Consider the following 16,750-nt stretch of genomic DNA (forward strand, 5'->3'; position numbering starts at 1 on the left):
TCCTATGATATGAACCAAATTACATCTCTTTTCTAATCCCTCCTCATAGGAATTGAGATACATGTCATCTCTAGATTCAATAGAAAAGTTCCTATGATGTCAACCAAATGACATGTCTTTTCCAATCCCTACTCATAGGAATTGAGATACTCCATGTCATGTCTTTCCCTACAACTTCCATGTATACATCTTATATTCCTAAATAGCTAGTACAACCCACTAGTAGCTTTTTTCCAAGACATGCAACTATGGCACAAGAACTATATAGTGTGCGAATAACTTGAAAGATGGTCGCTGGATGAAGCTAATCCGACAGTGCAGAGATGGCAAATCCGAGCACTACTGGCCGTTGGATATCATCAACATTTCACTAGATCTGCCACATGTACAATTTAGAAGACTCCATGGTTGAACTTAAGCATAATGCACAAACCTCAAAACACATGCACTTCTCCTTTGTTCTAGAATCTTCCTTATCATAATTGATTTTTTTTTTCTAAATGAAATGCCATTATTTGTTTTTTTACTTTATGCTTTACAATGCACAACCCCATGAATCTTAAATTTTTTATAAAACTAATTGATTTTGAATGAGATGAACTATAAGAACTAAACGAACATCTACATCATGCATATATGACTCAAAGCTTTACATGCTATAGTGTGTATTTATTCATAATTTGGTTTCGAAACTTCATGCATTCAATGCATGTGTACCTTACTAGTTTTGAGTAGAGTAGCAAATTTCACGCGGCCCCGGGTATATCAAAATGCAGGGCCCATGCATCATTGCCTTTCGGTCGAACCTACGTCCACAATTTTTTGTACGTACTATATCTCCACTGGTCCCCGAACCCAAAATGCTGCCTCGTTCCCCTAAAACCAAGCGGCCCACACATATTTAAGGCATCGACTCGAACTCAATCCCTCTCCCGTTTACTACGATGTGGCCCCGCACGCCCTAGTAGTACTCCTACAAACCCTACCGCTGCACGCATCATCGGTTTTCTTCAAGAGGACGAGGGAGAAGCCGATTTGTAGTGGAGGCGCTTTCAAAAAAATGATCTGTAGTGGAGACCCCTACCCTAGGGTGCCTTAGGTAGCTGCCGCACACATCATTGGTTTTCTTCTTTCTTTATGCTCTTGCGCCCTAGAGTGAAATGATGGTTGCTTCGTCCGTCCAGCTTAATGCGGGAAAGGTGGGGCTTTGTGATTTGACCCCTCATCGCTCATTTTCTACTACTGCGGCGCTACGACCGGGGTGCCTCCAATTCCAACCGCTGCTCCGAACTGTAATTTGGTGCATCGCACGTGGAACAAGACGGTTGATGAGCCACATGTCGGCCAAAGGGGTCCTGTTAAGTGTGTCGCCATTTCGTGTGCGGACTGCCCCTGCTTGAGTCGCTACGCCAACACGACAGGTGCAGCCTACCACTTGGTTTCACTCCTTGGTGAATCCCGACTATATTGATCTAAAAAGATACGTACTAAACTACCCTCTCTGTCTCGTTTTTTTAGACGTCTCGATTTACAGGGCATGCACGTAGTTCTAGGTCATCCATTTGACTAACTAATCTGAGTTACTATGTCACAAAAAGTATATCATTGGATTATTAAGCGGATGTAGTTTCTAAACATATACTGTTCATCACATATATAGACAGTTAAATTCTCAACCTAGAACGACGTCCATGCCATGTAAACCGATACGGAGGAAGTATAGTAGTAAAAATGAGGTGATTTTACCGAGCGATCGGCGGGGGAGCATGGCCTGTCATGCGGTCCCACGTGTCATGATGTACCAAGGCGATGCGCGTGTCCCTCTTGAGGCAGAAGCAATACTACGTGGTTTGAGATGATGGTGATCCGAAGTGTGAAATAATGGTTGCTTCGTCCGTCTGGGAAGGTGCGGCATTGTGATTTGACGTCTCATTGCTCATTACTACTACTACTGGGGCGGTACGACTGGGGTGCGTCCCCCTGCTGTTCTGCACTGTTATTTGGTGTTTGACACGTCGACCCGGTTGCTATATGTCCCACATGTCGGCGACAGGAAGTACAGAATTCATGAAAGCGAGCGTCGACGGAGGAGTACAAGACACGGCTTGGGTTTTTGCTGCTTCGCGCGATCCATCGATACTAACCCGGACTAAAAAAGGCGAGGGCGGGTCTTTTCCCGCGCGGCAGGCAGGGGAGTTTGGCATAGTCTGTTCGAGGCAAGGAGGCAGGAAGGGAAACAAGCAAATAAAGGTTGAGCGACTTAGTTTTGGGAAAATCTGATTTTACGGAGTACGTACCCACTAGGGTTTATAGGGCTCATCCACAAAACATTCATTTTTCCGTTTTATAAGTCTCAATTCTACTACTAGTAGTAGTACCATCACATGTTGGATTTCGAGGTGCGTTAGATCACCCGATGCAAGCAGTGTCAAGAGAAAACTCACCAATGCATGTAGAAGTTCATGGAAATTTAGTGGTCATTCATGCATTCGTTCTAATTAATGACTCGGTAAACATAACTTCTTGAGAAAAACGAGCGTACTAATTACTTGTGCAAACTAGGAGTAGGAAATTAATTCGACCACTCACCGTCTACCTTGGTTGGAGAGATTTTGAAATTGAGCCATAAACTGGAAAGGAGGGAGTAGTAACTTTTGTCTTGATTACTATTTGTGGCCTTGTATAGATGCAAATGTATTTTTTTATAGTGGCCTTGTATAAGTAAATGGAGGGAGTACTAAAGGACATATATATTCCCAACAATATGATAATTTCTCTAACCAAGGTAGTAGGGGCGAGGAGTAAACAGAGGGAGTACTAGTAAAATTTTCTCCTCATCCTGCGAGCCACTGCGCGCGTGGGCGAGGGAGCGGGCGTAAGGCGTAGTAAGCAAGCTTCACCTCATCCTGCGAGACGCCTCGCCCATGGGCGGGGGATACGGCGTACTAAGCAAGCTTCTCCTCGTTATGCGAGTTGACAGGACACATCAAAATTACTCCAGTGTATAGAGCCTTGCCTCTAAGGTAGGCCCCACATGGTTTTCCTCTTTTTTAACAGAACGCGTCAAGTCGCAATTTGTTTGTTCACCCTTGGTAGACGATCCTCCCTCCATCTAGTGGACAACCATTACACGTGTCAAGTTACCACGTGGGCTGCCTTTTCGTACAGAAATGAGCTCCACCGTGTACCCGCGCGGCTGTGGTTGGGAAAGAGACGGGAGTACGTGCGCCGTGCGTGCACCTCTTCTCTATGTGCACGTCCCCCACCTACGTGGGCGTGTGTGAGAGGGACTATAGAGATACAAACCTAGACATAAAGACCGCTACAAACATAAATGTTCTGCTTATCACAGATAAGATTGATTACCCGTAACAATCCATGTCCTTAACAAAGGGTGCGTGCACGTATAGGTTGAGCGTGTGTCTTGTGTCGTGTGTTGTGTGCATGCAGGCGTGCGAGTGTTGCGTGCGTGCAAGGGTACATTTCAGTGTTGCATGCATGTGTGCGTACGTGCGTGTGTTCGTGAGTGCATGTGTACGCGTCAGTGTTGCACGCCTGCATGCGTGCATGTGTTCGTTATGTGTACGTGTCGGTGTTGCACGCCTGCATGCATGCGTGTTTTGCATGCGGGGTGAGGCTACACGTCAGTCGACTAACTTTTTCATCTCTGGTCATTAGATTTTCCAGCCGTTGGATACGAAATCAAGGGCTTGCAGTTTATCATCAAACTCCACCCCCCTGAGCCGCCAGCTACCACCGGCCGAACCGCCAGCCCCCGCCGCCCGCGGCCGGCCCGCGCCGCCACGCCGCCCCGCCCGCCCCGAAACAACTCCTCACCGCCGGTCCGCCGCCGCACCGGCCATCCCTCTAGGCCCCCCACCCCCCGCGCCGAGCTTTTTCTCCGGCGATCCCCACCCCACCGCCCAATCAACGCGCCCCCCACCGCCGGCAACTGCCAACCAGAGGTCTCACGACTTCGAGTACCCACCGACCACTAATTTATTACAATTTCTGTCCTTCATATACACACTGACGGGTGGGCCCTATGGTAATGTGCGCCGCTGAATGTGGACCGTTTGACTGGTCAATTGATCGTGTCATCAACAAATTACGGAGCTGTATGGTGAGCCAGTGACCGTATGATCACCCTAAAATGTATTTTATTAACACAGTACAGACTCAAACTACCATTTCTTTCTTTCATATACGGGCTGACAGGTGGGCCCCATGGTTACGCACCCCGATGGTGCAACACTAGTTGCGCCACGTGGAACGTTTGACTGGTCAATTGATTGTGTCATCAACAAAATACGGAGTTGTACGGGTGAGCCAGTGATCGTATAATCATGACATGTATTTTTTTAACGCGGTACAGATGCAAGGGCTCATATATCGCGCAAGCACTCACCGCTATAAGCGCACACACGCAGACCCTACCCCTATGAGCACCTTCGAGAGAGTGGGCCAGCATATGATCTTGAGATTTTACGAAGTCACCATAGTTGCCTCGTAGTCGAGTGGAACGTCTCTTCCCACCGAACGCACATCGCCGGAAAATATTGAAATTAACCCAGGATAAATGCGAGCACCGGGACTTTAACCCTGGTGGGCTCGAGAAACCACTGTCCTCCTAACCATCCAACCACATGTTGGTTAGCACGACAAAATGTATGTGGTGACCGTGATGAGCTTATTCCGAAGTCCAGTGACCATATCGTGCGTTCGCTTCAAATACAATGACCGGAAGTGTCGTTAACAAAATACGGAGCACGCATCAAATGCAAAGTCCGTCAGTCTCATCAAGAAAATACGGAGACGTATCGTGAGCTAGATACCGTATGATCACCACGAGAATGTATACGGTGATCGTAATGAGCATGTTCTGAACTCCAGTGACCGTATAGTGCTTTAGCTTGAAATACAGTGACCGTCATGCGTGAATGTGTCGTGGGCATGCATACTTTTAGAGGGCCGAGAGATAGTTTGTATGCGTACGTGAAAGTGGTGTAGAAAGAGGGGATGTCCGGTGGAGACAAGGAGAAATATGCCCTTCGTTTCTCTTTCCCGTGACTAATATTTTAGGAGAATATATAAACATTCACAATGCAGAACAAATATTTTTGGATGCACCATGCAATTAACTTTCATGTATAACATTGTACTATTGTAAATTGCTAATTTTCTTAGTAGCCGATTGCGTGTGTGGTGTGGTGGGCACATCATTTCTAGTTGTGGTGGGTCAACATGAGGACTCATGGGTCGGTTCCATCCTGCGCCACATAGGTTGGATCGAGATGCGTTATACGAAGACCCATGTGGAGGACTCGGCGTACAACACGAAGCTAGCTACCAGAGTCGCGGAGGACTCTATCCCCACTGGTGATAAGCCGACTATATATGATTTGTAACCCTAGGCCCCCAGTATGTTATAGAAACTCGGCGGCTAGTTCGTCGATAGTATACACACACGCACAATGCCTAGTATTCACGTGTACTTTGTGCACACCCCTATCACTAATATACAGTACCAGGAGTAGGCTTTTTCCTCAACTGCAAGGGTCCGAACTAGGGTAAAACTTTTCCTCGTATTACCATCCAGCGTAACAGTCAGGGATATCCTACCGAATGATATGATGGAATCATATCTGCCAACTACTAAGAGAGAGGTGTCTCTGGGGGGCAATGTGTGCGAGAGAGGCCTAAAGATAATGTGCGTGTGGGAGACAGGTAGGCACATATATGTGCGTATAGAGGGCTAGTAGAGACCGTGCGTGTGTATATATGCATGTGAGAGAAATAGTGTTTTCCAACTGAGATTAGTGAAAAGAGTGGTACATAGCAGTCAGAAAGAAAGAGAGAGATACAGAGAGAGCATGTGCGTGAGACTCCCCGACACCCCGAGAGAGATTGTGAGCATGTGTGAAAGAGAAATGTCGATGCATATAAAGTGTGTGCACTTATGCGGTAGATAGAGATATATATAGCGCGTTTGTGAGAACGGGCCAAGGCATAGTGCATCTATGTGTAAAAGGCGGTTCTACGCATTAAATTTAAATATAAATGGCATTATTATTTTTGGATGAGATCATAAATTTTGCAAATTGTGTATGGACAAAAATCGGTCTATCAGACACCCATACTCTATTGAATTCTAGCATGTGCATGTGTTTATTTCATATTATCGATCCATAGAGTGAGAGCGGTTTGAAATATAGGCAATGGATGCTTTTGCAATTCATATATAAACATTAATTAGTGCACTCCATGTTGTTAGTGTGAAGCACTTTATACATTTGTCACTTGCATGGATACACTCCAAATTGCTAGCTACGAAATAGAATACATGTCGAATTCAACATAAAGGGGGTTTTGAAGATTCGAATTCATAGGAAGTGCATTCATCTATTTGAACCCGAGATAATGGCATTTGTAAATCAGATGTAAAAGGGGGCATCAATCTTTGTTGTGCGTCTGAACATGCTATATATATATTCATACGCATGTGTAATTTTTTTTGCAACCAAGGAGATTATATCTGGAACCATGCATGAACTGAGGTAAGTTGCATATTTTTTAATATATACTCGTGTACAATGTATATTCAAATGTACCACCTCCATTCCAAAATAATCGTAGCTTTAGGATTTTCAAGAGTAAAGATTTGTGAAGTTTGACAAATCCTGAATGTTCAATTCAAGAGAACCAAAAACGTTAATGCACTTCAAGAGACTAATGTTTGGTGGTAGGAAATTACTGTCCTGACTCTGGCCCGTGTAGCCTATCGGCTCGATGTCCAAAGGTCTAAACCGGGGTAGGTTTGCAACTTCACCAAGACGCCAGTCTCAACCGCCTCCGAGAAGCATTCATACGCCATGGGCGCCTAAACACCCATGCGCTCGGCCGAAATCTATCCCGCCCACATTTGGGACACCTAAGATTACTGTCCTACCCCCAACCCGCAATATGTCCAAAATTTTAGATGGGGGCAAAGTTTGTAACTTTCCCCAAATTTCAAACAAGCGCGTCTCAAATGAAACATTGTCCCCCTTAGTTCCCCGCCTCCCTCCGTTTCCCCATTCATACTCTGTGGGTGCCAAAACGCCCTCTCCACCAGCCGCGAAACCCCAGCCTCCTCCGTCCTCCACCCCATAGCGCCCAATCCACCGCCGCCCTCCCCCATCACGCCGGAGCTAGTACCCCGACGTCATCGTCCAACGCAACCGCAACCACAACGCCCTCAAGGACTTAGCAGCTAAAGCCGAGGTAGAGCTGCCTCCACGACGCCGACGCCGACGTGCGCCGTACCAGAACCACTCCAGCCACGCCGTCCTGCGCCTCACTGCTGCCACTCCACTATCGCAACCGTCCACCGCACCGGAGCTGTTCCCGCTACGTCGTCGTTCACCGCCTCGGATCTGCTTCTCCGCCGCCGACAGACGGCCACCGCACCACACTCAAGAACTTGGCCATGGGTTCGTCCAAGGCTACACCGTCCTCCACAACTTCTCGTTTCCGGCGAACCACAAGAAGATCGTTGGAAAAATAGAAGGAGGACACAGTACTGCCAGCAGAAAGAGGTACTCCTCTTCCCTTATTCGTGCAAACCTTACGTCTCTGCTCACACCGTATTCATCCCACGAAACAAACTAGTTGAGCGCTTCTTACTGCATCTTCTTCGTGATACTAAATGCACAAGGTTTCCTCCCTTTACTATTTCACCTTTGCTAGAGGTCAGTAGCCCGCCTGGATTTCAATTCAGGGTCAGTCGAACCGCAATTAACAGAAGCAACACCCGCTTAGGCGCGCGGAGCACCTAGTCCGCCTGTTCGCCGGGGAAGCGGCGCATCGGTGTCTATCATAGGGGTGTGCGGCTTAGGAGCTGCTTGCGCCCGATCTGGAGGTCGGCGGGGCTTGAATGGATTGCCGGGGGGCGGTGCCAAGCACAACGGTGCGGTGAGGTCGAGGGGAGGGCGCAGGCAGGGGACTGGGCCGGTGGTCGCTGCCGTTTCGAGGAAGATCGTCAACACTGACTGGCTGGAGGTAGATGAAGGCGATCTGCCCGTTCTTTGTACATCGGACGGTGCAGAAAAAATGGACTGACCTATTTGTTTTCAGTCGAATGTTATTTTCATAGAATCCTGTAGTAATTTAGTGTGCCATGCATGTTGCAGAGCTATCATATGTCTCCCGTCATTTATTTCTCAGCGACCTGCTATCTGCTACCTTTACACTGTACTAATTGTGCACACACTTCACCCATACTCACACTATTGTTTTTTTATGCATGGATATTTCAGACTCTGTCGCAGTGTTGATGAATGCTGAAAAGAAAAGACAGAAGTCACTCCAGTGTAATTTGAAGATAAGCACTAAGCGTTTCAGCGCTCTAAAGGATGCAGTGTCAGCAGTTGGAGACAGTAAACGTAGCTCTGCAGTTGATGATCTCAATTGCCACACACAACCATCCCAGGTGCTTGCTTTAACTTCACGCTGTCAAATGTGGTTGCATGTTGCATATGGTGTCTAGCTTGTATTGCTTCCAATTTGGTTAAATTGCATCTGCTTACTTTACACATTATACCTTTGATAATGACATGCCTTCCTGTTTTTGATACATACTCCCTCCGTTCAGAATTACTCGTCCAAGAAATGAATGTATCTAGATGTATTTTAGTTGTAGATACATCCATTTTTTTGACAAGTAATTCCGAACGGAGGGAGTACTACATATGTCTATTAACCATGTTCGTACATCAAACTAATGCTCTTTTGTATCCCTCGTCAATCACTTATGATGAGACAGTCACCCGGGTGGGTTACTGTGAGACGTCATACTCGTTTAAAGAGTGCAGTGTCATCCTCCCCACATGATTCTCAAGAAACAGCAAGGCTAAATGAAGATAGTCAACGTAGCTCTCTAGTTGATGACCGCAATTCCCCCACACCACCATCACAGGTGCTTGCTCTAACTTCGCAGTGTGATATGTGGTTGCATGTTGCATACGGTGTCTAGCTTGTAATGCTTCTAATTAGGGTAAATTGCATCTACTTAGTTTACACATTATACCTGTGAATATGACATGCCTTCCTATTTTTGGTACACACTACATCTATGTGTTAACCTTGTTCTTACATGAAACTACCTCTCTTCTGTATCCTGCATCAATCACTTACAATGAGTCACCTTTATTCGTTGCATATTGCATATTATTTCTAGCATGTTGCCATGTATTGCTTCTAATTTGGTCAAATACATTTGTTAGGGCACCCTTTTAATTTGGCAGAGTGATATTGGTTTAATCTTTCATATGGTTTCTAGCTTGCATTGCTTCTAACAAGTTCAAGCACCTTGTGCTTAGTTTACACTTTATACATCATACATGTCAATATGTCACGCCGTCCTGTTTTTCATACATATTCCATCCTCCTATCATGCGGCTGCCTTACAAGAAAGTAGTGTTCGTCAGTATCATGCATCAATGAGTTCTGAAGAGCAAATTTTATTCCTTTTTCTTGTGGGTTTGACTTGACAAGGCAAAATCAAGAAAGAGGAAGGAAAAGAGTAAGGAAGGTGATGATGGTGGTCCTCTGCAGCAACGTAAATGGAGCATCTGTACCGATTCTCCTTGTACTGATAGTGCATTACAAGGTCCAAGTCTCCGCTCCCCTACTGCACCATCCAAGGTGCTTGCTCTAACTTGACAGTGTGATTTTTGGTTGCATGTTGCATATGGTGTCTAGCTTGTATTGCTCCTAATTAGTGTAAACTACATCTGCTTAGCTTACACATGATACGTGTGAATATGACACGCTTTCCTGTTTTTGGTACATACTATATCTGTCTATCACACAATGTTCTTACATGAAACTACTCTTCTTGTGTATCCTGCATCAGTCACTTATGATGGAACAACTTTAAGTTGGCAGTGTGATATTGGTTTGCGTCTTGAATATGATTTCTAGCATGTATTGCTTCTAGTTTGATGAAGGCCACCTATGACGAGACAGTTTTAACTTGGTAGAGTGATATTGATTGCACCTTTCATATGGTGTCTAGTTTGCGGTGCTTCTAATTTGTTGAAGTGCCTTCTGCTTAGTTACCACATCATAGGTGTGAATATGTCAAGCCGTCCATTTTTTCGTACATATTCCATCCTCGTACCATGACTTTGCCTTTCATCAGAGTAGTGTTCGTCCGTATCATGCATCAATGAGTTCTGAAGAGCAAATTTTATTCCTTTTTCTTGTGGGTTTGACTTGACAAGGCAAAATCAAGAAAGAGGAAGGAAAAGAGTAAGGAAGGCGATGATGGTGGTCCTCTGCAGCAACGTAAAGGGAGCATTTGTACCGATTCTCCTTGTACTGATAGTGCATTACAAGGTCCAAGTCTTCGCTCCCCTACTGCACCATCCAAGGTGCTTGCTCTAACTTGGCAGTGTGATATCTGGTTGCATGTTGCATATGGTGTCTAGCTTGTATTGCTCCTAATTAGTGTAAACTACATCTGCTTAGCTTACACACGGTACGTGTGAATATGACACGCTTTCCCGTTTTTGGTACATACTATATCTGTCTATCACACCATGTTCTTACATGAAACTACTCTTCTTGTGTATCTTGCATCAGTCACTTATGATGGAACACCTTTAAGTTGGCAGTGTGATATTGGATGTAATACCCTACTTCCTGCTTGATTGATCTTGATGATATGAGTATTACACGAGTTGATCTACCACGAGATCGTAGAGGCTAAACCCTAGAAGCTAGCCTATGATTATGATTCTTGTTGTCCTACGGACTAAACCCTCCGGTTTATATAGACACCGGAGGGGGCTAGGGTCACACAGAGTCGGTTACAAGGGTGGAGATCTACATATCCGAATTGCCAAGCTTGCCTTCCACGCAAAGGAGAGTCCCACCCGGACACGGGACGAAGTCTTCAATCTTGTATCTTCATAGTCCAACAGTCCGGCCAAGGTATATAGTCCGGCTGTCCGAGGACCCCCTAATCCAGGACTCCCTCACCCATTCCTTTCCTCCAGCCATATAGCCGCGAAGATTAGCCATAAGACCAAAGTGTCTCATTGCATCATCAAGGTCATTATCATCATCGTCATCATAGTATCCATGTTCAACATCATCATGTAATTGATCATTTCCTAGACAAGGTGATTCATTAGAAGTATGACCGTAACAATGTTCATCTCTATGGATTCTAATGACTTCGGAAATGATATTGCTAATAATTCTAACATTTCCTTTGGCACGCATGAGATCACGAAGCTCAAACAGGCTATCATCAAACTTAGGATCACTAGTACTCATCCTATTCAAGGCAATAGACTTATGGAGAATCTCATCTAGATTTTTCAAGAAATAATTTGGGAATCGTTCCTCAAGAAATCTCCATATGGTGTAAGCACAATCAAGAGTAGGCAAACATCCAATCAAATTTCTAGGAAAACCTCTAGTGATAAGATTGACAGTTCTAAGGTTGTGAATGATGTCAATAGACTCATCAAGGGTAGGATGCAAAGGATCAACATGAGGTGCACAAGGGCTAGTAATATACTTGCTCAAATGATATTCATTGAAAATCACAAGCATCTCATTTTTCCACTCATAAAGTACTCTCCATCAAGTATAGGTACTCTACGTCTAAGACTCCCCAACGTAGACTCATCCATCTTCCTCCAAAGGTGTTTAAACCAAAGCAATGGAGACCAAAGCTCTGATACCAATTGAAAGGATCGAGAAGAGGTGTCTAGAGGGGGGAGAATAGATTCTTAGCAAGAAAAGTGGCAGTTTTTAATTTCTTTAAGTTGAGGTGGAGTTCTGGCACAAGTTTAAACATTCACAATACATATCAAGCACGCATGGCAAGAGTATATGAGCAGCGGAAAGTAAAGCATGCAATTTGCAAGAATGTAAAGGGATGGGATTGGAGTGCGCAAACGCAATTGGAGACACTAAGATTTTTGGCGTGGTTCTGATAGGTGGTCCTATCGTACATCCACGTTGATGGAGACTTCAACCCATGAAGGGTAACAGTTGCGCAAGTCCACGGAGGGCTCCACCCACGAAGGGTCCACGAAGAAGCAACCTTGTCTGCCCCACCATGGCCATCGCCCACGAAGGACTTGCCTCACTAGGGTAGATCTTCACGAAGTAGGCGATCTCCTTGCCTGTACAAACTCCTTGGTTCAACTCCACAATCTTGACGGAGGCTCCCAAGTGACACCTAACCAATCTAGGAGACACCACTCTCCAAAAGGTAATAGATGGTGTGTTGATGATGAACTCCTTGCTCTTGTGCTTCAAATGATAGTCTCCCCAACACTCAACTCTCTCTCACTGATTTGGATTTGGTGGAAAGATGAATTGAGTGGAAAGCAAGTTGGAGAAGGCTAGAGATCAAGATTTATGTGGTTGGAATGGAGTATCTTGACCTCAACACATGAGTAGGTGGTTCTCTCTCAGAAAATGTATGCTGGAAGTGTAGGCATGTTCTGATGGCTCTCCTCACAAATGAAGAGTGGGTGGAGGGGTATATATAGCCTCCACACAAAATCTAACCGTTACACACAAATCACCAAACTGAGTGGGACCGAATAATGAAATTCAGTCGGAACGATTTAGTTCATAATGTGACCGTTAGGCATTTTGGTGGGACCGCCATGATCAACTCGTTGGGACCGATGTGCTAGGGTTAGGGTAAAACCTCATCTCGGTTTGACCGATTACACAAACTCGGTGGGACCGATTTTGGTAATAAGCTAACCAGAGAGTTGGTCAAGCAAACTCGGTGAGACCGATTATGAATCTCAGTAAGACCGAAATTATTGCAACAGGCAACAGAGAATTTGCAAGCCCATCTCGGTGAGACCGAGATCCCATCGGTGAGACCGAAGTGACTAGGGTTTGTGGCAGTGGCTATGTCAGAGAACTCAGTGGCGCCAGATATAATGTTTTGTTGGGGCCGAGTTTGACTTTTGGTTTGGGACATATGTGGATATGAGAAAGTGGTTGAGGGTTTTGGAGCATCTCACTAAGCACTTTGAGCAAGTAAGCCATTAAGCAACACCTCATCCCCTTTTAATAGTATTGGCTTTCCTATGGACTCAATGTGATCTTGGATCACTAAAAGTAAAATGTAGAGTCTTGAGCTTTTGAGCTTGAGCCAATCCTTTGTCCTTAGCACCTTGAAGGGGTTCCACATCCTCTTGTCCAGGCCACTCCATCTATTGAACTTGTCTGAAATATTCTAGATAAAAACATTAGTCCAACAGGAGATATGTTGACATTAATTACCAAAACCACCTAGGGAGCACTTGTGCTTTCAGGCAACTACTGCCATTATTAGATGGGCCGATGGTGTTATTTCGGTGGCCGAGCCCCCGATGACATCGGTGTTGTGTTTGGAATCTAGGGGTATAACCGGATCCGGACTAGTGTTGCCGCTCTCATCCTACCACGCCACGGATGGATTGAAGATCCTTTCCAAAAAGATGTTAGGCAGGATGGAGTCACGCTTGGCGCCCATGCGATCAAGGACATCCGCCGCTTGATTACTTTCTCGAGCCACATGATGAAACTCGAGTCCCTCGAACCGGGCTGATATTTTGAGTATGGCGTTACGATAGGCCGCCATCTTCGGATCTTTTGTGTCAAAGTCTCTGTTTATTTGGGATATTGCGAGGTTTGAATCCCTGCGCACCTCGAGGCGTTGTATGCCCATGGAGACAGCCATCTGAAGACCGTGCAATAAGGCCTCGTATTCGGCTGCGTTGTTGTAGTCTGTGTATAATATTTGGAGTACATTTTGGACTGTGCCTCCTGTGGGGGACGTTAAGACAACGCCCGCTCCTAAAACGGCCAGCATTTTAGAGCCATCGAAGTGCACGACCCAGTTGGAATATGTACCGTACTCTTTAGGGAGTTCGGTTTCCGTACATTCGGCGACGAAGTCGGCCAATACTTGGGATTTGATGGCTCGGCGCGGTTTGTATGTTATGTCGAATGGCAAGAGCTCAATGGCCCACTTGGCAATCCAGCCTCTAGCGTCGCGGTTGTTTATTATGTCATTGAGTGGTACCTCGGAAGCCACTGTGATCGAGCACTCTTGAAAGTAGTGTCGTAGCTTCCGGGATGCCATGAAGACCGCGTATACTATCTTTTGGTAATGAGGGTACCGGGATTTGCATGGTGTGAGGACAGTGGATACATAGTATACCGGTTTCTGGAGTGGGAATTTGTGTTCGTCCTCCTCTCGTTCAATGACAAGCACCGCACTCACCACCTGGTGTGTTGAAGAGATGTATAATAACATGGGTTCGCTGACGTTTGGCGCGGCCAGGATTGGGTTGCTTGCTAAAAGAGATTTTATTTCTTCCAGTCCGGCCGTTGCTGCGTCCATCCACTCGAAGTGGTCGGTGCGTCGGAGCAGGCGATATAGTGGTAATGCCTTTTCTCCTAACCTGGAGATAAAGCGGCTTAAAGCTGCCACGCACCCGGCTAGTTTTTGGACCTGTTTGAGGTCTGTTGGTGTAGCCAATTGTGACAAATCTCGGATTTTGGCTGGGTTTGCCTCAATTCCTCTATTGGAAATGATGAAGCCTAGCAGTTTTCCGGCGGGGACGCCGAAGACACATTTTTTCGGATTGAGCTTGATGTCATATGTACGGAGGTTGTCGAATGTGAGACGCAGGTCGTCTATTAGTGACTCGGCGTGCTTAGTTTTGATGATGACGTCATCCACATATGCTTCGACCGTTTTGCCGATTTGTTTCTCCAGGCATGTTTGAATCATGCGTTGGTAGGTGGCACCTGCGTTTTTCAGCCCAAAGGGCATAGTATTGAAGTAGAAAGGCCCATATGGGGTAATGAATGTCGTTGCGGCTTGATCAGATTCCTTCATTTTGATTTGATGGTATCCGGAGTATGCGTCGAGGAAGCACAGTGAGTCGTGTGCTGCAGTGGCATCAATGATCTGATTGATGCGAGGGAGGGGGAAGGGATCCTTAGGGCAGGCCTTGTTGAGGTCTTTGAAATCGACAGACAGGCGCCAGGATTTGTCCTTCTTTGGTACCATCACCAGGTTTGCTAGCCAGTCCGGGTGTTTTATTTCTCTAATGAACCCGGCCTCAATTAATTTGGCTAGCTCCTCCCCCATAGCTTGTCATTTGAGTTCGGAAAAGCGCCACAGTGTTTGCTTGACCGGCTTGTGTCCCTTCAATATATTGAGACTATGTTTGGCCAACCTGCATGGGATCCCTGGCATATCTGAGGGATGCCAGGCGAATATGTCCCAGTTCTCACGCAGGAACGTGCGTAATGCGGCGTCGATCGTCGGGTCCAGCTGTGCCCTGATGGAAGCTGTCTTCTTAGGGTCCGTTGGGTGAACCTAGAATTTGACTATTGCGTCTACTGGTTTCAAGGAGGTGGATTTGGGTTGCTTATCAAGAATTATGTTGTCCCTATCCATCGTGGAGCATAGTGCGGTTAACTCTTCGGCTGCGAGGGCCTCGGATAGTGCCTCGAGGGCCAGGGATGCGGTTTTGTTTTCGGCACGGAGTGCTATGTCCGGGTCACTGGCGAGAGTGATAATACCATTGGGCCCGGGCATCTTGAGCTTCATATACCCGTAATGAGGTATGGCTTGAAAACACGTAAATGCGTCTCGCCCTAACAGAGCGTGATATCCACTGTTGAAAGAGGCCACTTGGAAGGTTATCTCTTCGGACCGATAGTTCTCCGGCGTTCCGAATACCACGTCGAGCTTAATTTTTCCCGCACATCTTGCTTCCCGACTGGGAATGATTCCTCGAAAGGTCGTATTACTTTGCTCGATGCGGCTTCTGTCTATTTGCATTTTATTGAGCGTGTCCTCGTAGATGAGGTTCAGCCCGCCGCCGCCGTCCATGAGCACTTTAGTGAGCCGAAAGCCATCCACAATTGGGTTGAGAACCAAGGCGGCTGGTGCCCGGACTGACTGGGATTTTGGTTCGTCATCGGCAGTAAAAGTTATGGCCGTGTCGTTCCAGGGATTTATTGCTGCAACTTGGCAGACTTCGACGAGGTCCCGTAGTGCCCTATTGCACCGATTGTTTGAAGCGAAAGTCTTGAAGACCGTCAATACTTTGAGGTCGTCGTTTTCCGGAGAGTACTGCTCCGATGTGTTTTTGGTGAGGATATCCTTGCCGCTCTTGGCCACTTGCCGGAGTATCCAACATGCTCTAAGGTTGTGGGCTGGTTCGGTATCCGGTGTTGTGTGTATTTTGCATGGCTTATCAAGCCATCCCTCAAGAATGGTTCCACATCCCGTAATGGGTTTTATTTTCTTGCCCACGGGGTTGGGTGCGCCGCGAGGGTGCATCCTTTTTGCCCGCCCGGGAGGTGGCGTGAAGGCCGGTGGTTCCCAGCGAGCTGTCTGAGTTTTCCAAGTGCTTTCCATTGCGCAGTATTTCTGTACTATGGTTGCCAAGTCGGCGAAGTGTGATACGCGATGGCGGTTGAGGGCGTGAGGATCCCTTCGTCCGTGCAATTATTGCAGAATACTGAAATTGCGTCCTCGTTGCGGCAACCTTTACTCCTGTCCTTGACAAGGAGGAATCTGCCCAAAAGTGATAGACCGTTTCCTGAGGCTGCCGCCGTACGTACATGAGGTCGCATATATCCGGGGGACTGGAATTGCTTGGCGAATATTGTTTGTGGTGGGTGGGTGGAGTTAAATCCAAACCCTGACCAACTG

The sequence above is a fragment of the Aegilops tauschii genome, chromosome 1 (genome assembly GCF_002575655.3).
Source record: "Aegilops tauschii subsp. strangulata cultivar AL8/78 chromosome 1, Aet v6.0, whole genome shotgun sequence".
Lineage (NCBI taxonomy): Eukaryota > Viridiplantae > Streptophyta > Magnoliopsida > Poales > Poaceae > Aegilops > Aegilops tauschii.